We start from the raw sequence: 9,904 nt of genomic DNA on the forward strand, positions 1-9,904 counted from the left end.
TGGGGATTGCAAATGGGCCATATCGGAACAGATTTCGATATAGCTCCCATATTAACCGATCTCCCGATTTGACTTCTTGAGCTCCTGAAGCCGTGATTTTCATCCGTTTTGGCTGAAATTTTGCACAAAGTTTTCTGATATAACCTCCAAATAACCGTCCAAATCGTTCTATAACCTGGTATAGATCCCATATAAACCGATCTCCCGATTTGACTTCTTGAGTCCCTGGAAGCCGTAGTTTTCTTTCGATTTGGCATTCTGTTATGACCTCCAATAACTGTATCAAGTACGGTCCGAATCGGTCTATAAACTGGTATAGCTCCCATATAAATCGGTCTCTCGATTATCCTTGCTCGGTTCTTAGAAGCTTTAACTTTGCTGGTTCGACAGAAGTTTAATATATAGAATAAAGTAATGCCCTTCAACTAAATTTAGTTTGTATAAAGTTTTTGCAGAATCCATGGTGGTGGGTTCCCAAAATTCGGCCCGGCCGAACTTAGCACGCTTTTACTTGTTTTTCATATTCGTTCGTTTTTTTTGCGATTTGAAGGCTGAATTTTCTTAATTACTTTACGTACAGTAAACTGACCATTAGGGCAATAATAACCAGGACGCTATGGTCACGAACAGTTTTGGAGTTTTAAAAGGAGATAACGCCTTCTCAGAGGATGGCACAATCCGCATAGATTGGGTGCCTGGTCATAGCGGAGTAAGAGGGAATGAAAGAGCAGATGATTTGGTAGTAAAAGCAGAGGAGAGCCGGCAATAAACTTGGTTATCCCGAAGCCTTTCGGGTCGACGCAGTTCCAGTTAAGGGCGTGATCGATGAACGCATGCGACACTGTGGAAGGCGAAAATCCTATGTGGAGATCCAGGTCGTGAGAAGACGAGTCTATTACTGAAAGGATGTAAGCAGAAGATCAGTATAGCTATCGGAATCATAATGGGACACTTGGGACTATGAGCTCACTTCTGCACAATCGGTGCGGCAAGTGATAGCATTCGTAGGGCATGTGGAGAAGATGATGAGACGGTGGAGTATTTCCTATGTCATTGCCCAGCTTTCACGGTTAACAGACACTGAAACTTAGGTGGAGACACAATACCAGACATTAACCAACTAAGGGAGTGCCATGGAAAACACATCAAGGATTTTGTTAGTAGCACGGAATTCCTATCTTAGATTTTCTTTTTCGATGTTACTCTTTAGTATTTAGAGCGCACAACAAGACGATTACTGGCTTAGATGTATATCCATAGTGGCATGTGGCGGATTAATATCCGCACCGTTTGATGTACATAGGTCGTTGGGGATTGCAAATGGGCCGTACATGTTCAAGTTTGGATATAGCTCCCATATAAACCGATCTCCCGATTTGACTTCTTGAGTCCCTAGAAGGCTCTTTCGTCCGATTTGACTAGAATTTTAAAAAAAGTCTTGTGTTATGGCTTCCGACAGATTTAGCCACCATATAAGCTGATCCCCCGATTTGACTTCTTGAGCCTTTAGAAGCCTCAATTTTCATCCGATTTGGCTGAAATTCGGAACAAAGACTTGAGTTATGACTAACAACATCCATGCTAAGTATGATCCGAATCCGTCCATAGAAAGATATAGCCCCAATATAAACTGATCCCCCGATTTGACTTTTTGAGCCCTTAGAAGCCTCAATTTTCATCCGACTTGGCTGAAATTTGGAACAAAGATTTGAGTTATGACTAACAACATCCATACCAAGTATGATCCGAATCCGTCCATAAACAGATATAACCCCCATGTAAACGGATCCCTCGATTTGACTACTTGAGCCCTTAGAAGCCTCGATTTTCATCCGATTTGGCTGAAATTTGAAACAAATATTTAAGTTATGGCTATATAGTTATGGTAATATCCATGCCAAGTATGATACGAATCGGTCTTAACCAGATATAGACCCCATATAAATGGATCCCCGGATTTGACTTCGTCAGCTTTTAGAAGCATAAATTTTCATACGAATTAGCTGAAATTTGGCCCAAATCCCTATCATATGACTTACAACATCAGTGTCAAGTTTTATCCGAATCGGTCAATATGGTGATGTAGGCCCCCTAAGTACTTCTGGAGATCAAAATAATTCAAATACAAACATAGTTAATTGCATTTTTAGCGGAATCCATGGTGGTGGGTACCCAATAATCGGCCTAGCCGGACGTAGCACACTTTTACAAGTTGTCATTTGATGTGCTCTTATGAATTCGTAACACTTTTGGTCAGCTATCCTGTGTATACTATAATATACATGCCGAATGTTGAATATGCTTCAGTTTCTTCTTTAATTAGTATGTAAAAATTTATTTTTTGCTCAAATGTAGGAAAACTTGCATAAAATCACCTAAATTTGAGCTCACAAAACTAGAATTCCTTGACCATTATTCAATAATGACTTTTATTTAAATCATCTATGGTTTAATTTAATTATCTACAATGCCTTCGTATTTGGCGATCAATGTGATTCGTTTGATGAACTATAGGATTAACTTTAGGCAATCTCTTGTTTTTCGCTTCCTTTAACACGCCTTTATGAACAAATACAAATACACTGTGCTAACATTACATTTTTGACATATACATACATATATGTACAAACAATGTTGCCAATGTCTTGTCAGTCATTGCAGTAACTGGGAAGTGCTAGAATAATATTTGTTTTGCCAAATTATTTGCTCTTCCCAATATTGAGTAATTGAAATGTTAAGAATGAAATTTCGTTTATTTACATACATATTGGGGTGATAAACTAACGATTGCTACATGGTGTTATTATGTAATGCTCCTATAAACAGCAACAACAGCAAATTATATCACAACAAATGAATAACAAAGTATGAATATTTGCACTTAGGGATTTGATATGGATGTGGTTATGCTATACGCAACACTTTTAAAGGCATTTGTTTACACCCAGTTTGCTTTTTATCCACTAAGAATATTAATAAGATTTTACTCATGCCCAGCAAAGAGGATATGAAAATGGAAGATGAGTTGATTTGAATGAAAAGGAAGATCGCTGTCAACTATACCGCAACAGCTTTAAGTGAATGATCATATTAACATTTTTAAATAAAGAAACTTTATTCTTGTTATATAAAAATATGTGCAATGCAAATGCGAATGTAAATGCAAATTTGCTCATGAACATTCCATTAAGGAACTGGGGCAAACATCTCGCATATCACTGAGTGCTGTCCGATTAAAATTTTAAGCTCAATGATAAGGGGTCTACTTTTTAAAGCCGAGTCCGAATGGCGTGCCGCAATGCGACCTCTTTGGGAAGAAGTCTTAACCTCACAAATGTCGCCACCATTAAGTTGGGCATTATGATCGTTCACTATGGAAAGTTTTTACAAAACATTTTTCCCATTATGTAGAAATCCTCAAAACTGAGTTTTTTGCAATAAAAAGACATACAGGCAACCCTGCCGTCATATGTTTTACCACCAGCATTATTTTGGTATTGTTTGCGCCCCGGCCGACACGGGATAACTATGAGCACCACACAGGATGCAACTTTGAGTTCCGACTTGTGTGGTGTCCATAGGAAGCTTAGTACCACAGGAAGCTTAGCTGAAAGCTATCGGGCGCGTCCACAGGTTGCGGATGGTGGATAGCTCTGTTTTTATGCGTAGTAGCTGCAAATGCGGCCGCAGGACCAAGGATATTTCTACGAGCGCTAGGGAAGGAAGACATTTTTGGTCCAACAGTCGGAAAGTTTTGCCTCCACGAGATAACGTCCAGTAATGGGTTAAGGCTGATAGATTTCGCCGCAGCAGAAAACATGGTAGTTAGTAGCACCAGATTTCAACATAAAAATCTTCACAAAGCCACACCAGATCAAAACAAGAGGAACCAAATTGGTCACGTTGTGATAGATGGAAGGCATTCATCAAGCGTGTTAGATGTACGATCGATCCGTGGAGCGAATATGGATTCGGATCATTACCTTGTTGCAGGAAAGCTTCGCACCCGTTTGCCAATGGCGAGGAAAGTACGAACTGATACTGCACGGAAGATGGACATTGTGCAAACACAACAGATGGCAGCGGCATACTCCACGCGACTGACCCAACTGCTTGATGAAAGCTCTCCTTGTTTCGATAATATAATGGCGCAGTGACATACTATTAACCACTCCATGGAAAATGCCACGTAAACCGTACTTGGGTACCGAAAGCCTCCTCCAAGAAACCCATGGTACGACCAAGAGTGTCGAGATGCTACTGAAGCCAAGAATGCGGCTTAAAGAGCAACCCTGCAATTAGTATCAACGCGCACATGAAGGGGTGGTATCGGTAGAAAAGCAGAGAAGAGAAACGTCTATTCCGCAGGAAGAACAAGAAAATGGAAAGACGTGAGTGTGAGCAAATTGAGAATCAGAATGAAGTCCGGAAATTCGACCAAAGCATTAAACATCAAACCGATGGCTTTGGTGTAGGCACATCCTCTTGCAGAGACAAAGAAAGAAATCTGGTAACTGACACATATAGCATGCTGAGGATATGGAAAAAACATTTTACCCAACTGCTAGTGTCCGACGTTGACGGCGAAGGGTATACCGCAAAGCAATCAATGATGATGGTATAGAATGTATACCTCCTAGTCAGAATGAGGTCCAGGTAGCAGCGACCCGACTAAAGAACAACAAGGCAGCAGGAGCCGACGGGTTACCCGATGAACAATTTAAGACCGGAGGCGACACGTTGATAAGGTGTATGCATTAGCTTATCTGGCTAGAAGAACGCATACCAGATGATTGGAACCTCAGCATACTATGTCCCTTAAACAAGAAAGGAGACAAGACGGAATGTGCCAACTACAGAGGAATGAGTCTCCTCCCCATCGCATACAAGATACTCTCGAGCGTACTGTGTGAAAGATTAAAACCTAAAGTCAATGAAATAATAGGGCGAGTGGAGCATCTATATTTCCTAGTAATTTTTATTTATTTAAAAGACAATGATGGAAATTCCACTCAGTGAAGAACTTAGTACCGCAAATGAAACATTTTTCACAGATTTCACTATTTTTTTGTATGGACTTTCACTGTAAAATCCAGGAGTTAATACCCACCTTTAGGAGGGTATAACCACCGCTGAAAGTGACATGGTAACCTCTAAGTTACGAAGGCCTCCATATAAAAATATATATAATAAGATACCGATAAAAAAAATGCAAACATTTTTATTCGCTTTCCTTTTCGCCTTTTTCTAAGTGTATTTTCAATTAATCCTAATAAATCACCTTTTAATGACAAATCAAATGCAAAAACATTTTTGCTCCCCTTAACATTAGAAAGATATTTTGAAAAGAAAAAAAAAAAAAACAAAATCAAAACTGGTTACCCTGACCCCAGCTTGTCTACTATGTTGACCAATAGCTAAATAGTTTTGGGTAACATCATCCTAAGTATCAATACAAATAACCATATCTACAAACATTTTTGTAAAAAGAAAACAAATATGATCCCAACACTGTTGCTGATGACTATGACGACCATGTAATGGGATTGTTGTGGCACGAAAATATTAAAATGAATTCCGAGGAAGTCAAGTATTAATTCCATATCATCATCCCATGATGAGCTTTAGTGTTGGTTTTTTTTCTCAATTGATCGCATGCTACTGTCTAAACTAATTGACCATGAAAATTATTATGCCGACACTGGCACTGCGAGCAAGTTGTCTTACGTTGAGGCGTTGTCTCGTGCAGGCAGTTTGAGAGAAGGAAAGGAATGTGAGAGTAGTGGGTTTTGTTGGTGGCGGCTGTGAAACAATGGCAAAAAAATCCCATAAAAACTGAATTAATTAACACAGCAATGTTTAATTTAAGGCGAATTATTTTTCATGTATAGTTTGGAATGTGTCGCTGATTTCTAAAGTTCTAAAAAAAAGAACGTAGTTTGGCCGGGTCAAAGCTTCATCGGCCGTGGTAAGCATCACCATGAATTTCGCTAAAACTTTATAAGAATTAGCTTATTCTTCTTATATGAATGACAGGCTTCTAGAGAATGAGGCTAAAAAATTAGGGAGTCATTATTAATTTATGGACCGATTTAGATCATATTTGGTACAGCTTAATATGCAAAATAGTACAGTACAATTACTTTTTATCAACATTCACTGAAGTAGTTTGCAAACAAGTAAGAGCGTGCTAAGTTCGGCCGGGCTGAATCTTATATACCCTCCACCATGAATCGCATTTGTCGAGTTCTATGTGTACTGCCTCTTTTTAGGCAAACAAAGAATATTGAATAAAAACTGTATTGAATGCTGAACATTGTAGAATTCATTGTGTAATATTTCAGTTGATTCGCGCGCTCTATTGGAAAGTTTCCCAGCACTGTAAGAGATATACTTCAGGAAGTTCTATGTGCTACAGCAAAGTGTGCTAACGAATGTGGTCTGAGTATAAATCCGTGCAAGACAGAAGTAGTTCTTTTCAGCAGGAGATACAAGTTGCCTACAGTGGAACCTGTCTCCTTGGGTGAAGAGAATGTTCCATTTACAGAATGCGTAAAATACCTAGGTGTTTTGCTGAACAGGGAATTGAACTTCAAATCCAACATTTTGGAAAGGGCAAGAAATACAACTCTTGCCCTATACCCCTGCAAGAGAGCCATTGGCAAAAGGTGGGGATTTAGACCGTGAGTCATGCATTGGGTATATACTGCAGTTGTCAAACCCATAATATTATATGGTGTTGTGGTCTGGTAAACGGCGCTTCAAAAATCCACCTACTGCTCAATACTTAACCGGATCCAAAGAATGGCTTATTAGTGCATTACAGCCGCACTAAAGACGACACCATCTGATGCACTGAATTTAATGCTACATATTATGCCTCTGGACATTGTGGCTACCCAAATTGCAGCGACCACTGCCGTGAGCTTAAGACACTGTGTTATCTTTGATACAATATATAAAAATTACCGTACAACTATTCCTGATAGAATCGATTGGAACTACGATATCCCTGGTAACAGAAGTTGCATAGACTTCTGTACGGTTGGTTCCAAACTAAACGACCAGGTGGGCTTTGGGGTGTACTCTAAACATCTAGAACTAGTCATATCGAAGAGGTTACCCGACCACTGCAGTATGTATCAAGCAGAGATTCTTGCAATTAAGGAAGTGGTGGAATGGCTAAGATATAATGTCATCACGACGATTGGCATACATATCTTCTCAAACAGCCAGGTAGCCATTAAATCCCTGAAGAACGTATTTCTGAACACAAAAACCGCCCTCGACTGTCGCAGATCTCTCAACGAGATGGCTGAACAGTTCAAAATTCACCTGTTCTGGGTGCCGGGCCACAGAGATACCCCAGGGAATTCTAAAGCAGACGAATTTGCGAGACTAGGAACTACCTTACACACTCCAGGGACACTGGAATCTGTGGGTATGCCTCTAGCGACATGTAAGCTAAGTTTCCGAAGTGCAACGAATGATAGATGGTCACAAAGAGGCGGCTGTGAGCATTCCAAAACTATGTGGCCTCATCTAGACTTGAAGAGGTCTACTGCTTTGCTGTCATTGGCTAGAACAGACGTCTCAGCTGTTGTGTCCGTCATGACAGGTCACTGTCTAATCGGATAACATGCTGACACACTGAAGGTTGCCAGCAACGACTTTTGCAGAAGCTGTAGGGACATCGAGGAAGAAGAGACTATAGAACACCTTCTGTGTGTGTGTCCCCTACTAGCAGTTAGAAGAATTTCCACTTTAGGTTCTCATTTCTTTGAGAACCTGTCTGATTTAGCGGATGTGAACATTCGCAAGTTTGTTCGCTTTTTATAGCGATCTGGATGCTTCAACGGTAGGAACTAGAAGGCATATTTCTTCTTCTGTTCCTGTGGTATCACAATTGACGAAAACTTCTAAGTGAGTCTAATGGGAGACTGCCACTTAAACCTAACCTAACCAATATCTGAAGATCGATTGCTATCAATATATGGCCCATCGTTAAACTTCATCTGCAAAAAATAAAAATGGCTCTTTGAAAAACAGCTTTTTTAAAATTTTTAAAAAATCTACACTTTTAGAGTAAAAATTTCAAATTGGGACTTTTCTTTAATTGAAGCTGAAAATCCCGAAAATGCTGAAAAATCTCTCAAATCTGGCAGCCCTGTCTTTGGCATAAACAGAGAATTGCCTTATGCAAAAAAAAAAGAATTGATAATAAATGAACTTGACATTCAGTGCTAATTTTCTATATACACATACTAATAATTTTTTCATGTGAGTCACTTCCATTTTTTTCTAATTTAATCTATATTCAATGTTGTTAAAGGCGCTATTACACGACATGTAGATGTCTTATGACATGTCACTTTTTGTATGCACATGTAATTGAAAATGTTTGTCAAAATTGTCAATATACGATTCATCATATTTGCTATCACACCTGTATGTTATTTTCGTATGACATAACCTAAAAATGAAAGCAAAAGTTGATTTTTTTTATGCATTAAAATTGTTAAGTTGTGAGAATGCTGGTTCAATCATACATTTGTGAAAACAATTTAATTTTGGGTTGATTTCATTCGACTAACAACACAAACAGCTGATTTCTTTATGTTTTTGTCAGAAGGAATAGAGCACGCTCTAATCGAAAAAAATTACATGTGCTGTATTGAAAAGTGATTATCATATGTTAGCTTCAACATGTGCCAAATATGACATGTCTCATAAGACAAATTCATGCCGTGTAATATAGCCTTAAATAACCAATATGAATAGTAATGTTTAAAACTTGCGATGCTGTCATAGGTAGGAGCAACTCAAATTTACAATGCAATCGAAAGTGTTTTTGAAATTAGAACACGCATAGATATGTTTAGAAAGAAAATAGAAAGTATTGGGTTGCCCAAAAAGTAATTGCGGATTTTTTAAAAGAAAGTAAAGTAAATGCATTTTTAATAAAACTTAGAATGAACTTTAATCAAATATACTTTTTTTCTAAAGCAAGCTAAAAGTAACAGCTGATAACTGACAGTAGAAAGAATGCAATTACAGAGTCACAAGCCGTTGAATAAATTTGTCAACGCCGACTATATGAAAAATCCGCAATTACTTTTCGGGCAACCCAATATATAGTAATTATAATTTCTGATTGTTTTCAAAAGTTTTTTCTAGATATTCACCTTGCTATATTGGGCTGGCTGAGTATAACTACTCTGAGTGATGATGTATGATACAATTCAGTATTTCGCACACCGTTCTTTGAAGGGAACTCTACGTTAATGTGTTATAAATTTTGTAAACACTTCACTACTCTTGTTTATATTCCAAAAAATTTTTGTAGAATAAAATCCAATATATATTTTTTTTGGAATTAAATTAAGATTTTAGGCCTGTACTTTACTCTGGTATTTGAAAGACTTTATTTATTTTTTCTCCGTTCACTTGTTTGGCTTTGTTGTTTTTTAATTAATTTATTAAGGCTGATCGTATAAACATTTAAACTTTCTGTAGTCTCGGTCGTCTATTGTCTGATATCACGTCGTTGTTTGTTTTCTTTTCACACAATCACATTCATACACCATTGGTTGTTTGAGATTCTCTCCGTCGGTATTCGCGTGGTAAACTCGCACGTTCCGCATTCAATGCTCGACTGATCGTTGAGAGGTAGTTTTTGTGTTTGTTGTGTGTGGCAAAATGTAAAATATATGGCATTGTTGTTTGTATTGCAAAAGCTGTTCGCCGATGTTGTTGTAGCCATTGTTGTTAACTCATTTTGTGCTTGCTGCTATTGTGCTATTGTAGAGATGGGTTTCTACCGGGTAAATATCCAAAGTTTAGTTATTTATTTGGTAAATACCCAATAAATACCGTTTTTGGTTATTTATTTGGGTATTTATAA

General features: G+C 38.2%; 1 protein-coding gene across 1 annotated transcript in view; it reads right to left on the reverse strand.

Annotated features, from left to right (window-relative positions):
• LOC106081020 (uncharacterized) overlaps positions 1-9,696 on the reverse strand; it is a 54,944-nt gene extending 45,248 nt beyond the window's left edge. Inside the window, exon 1 of the mRNA XM_013242689.2 lies at positions 9,186-9,696. The gene's annotated coding sequence lies outside the window, so the exon portion shown is untranslated. The remainder of the gene's footprint in view (positions 1-9,185) is intronic.
• Positions 9,697-9,904: the final 208 nt, after the last annotated feature.

This window comes from Stomoxys calcitrans, chromosome 2 (genome assembly GCF_963082655.1).
Source record: "Stomoxys calcitrans chromosome 2, idStoCalc2.1, whole genome shotgun sequence".
Lineage (NCBI taxonomy): Eukaryota > Metazoa > Arthropoda > Insecta > Diptera > Muscidae > Stomoxys > Stomoxys calcitrans.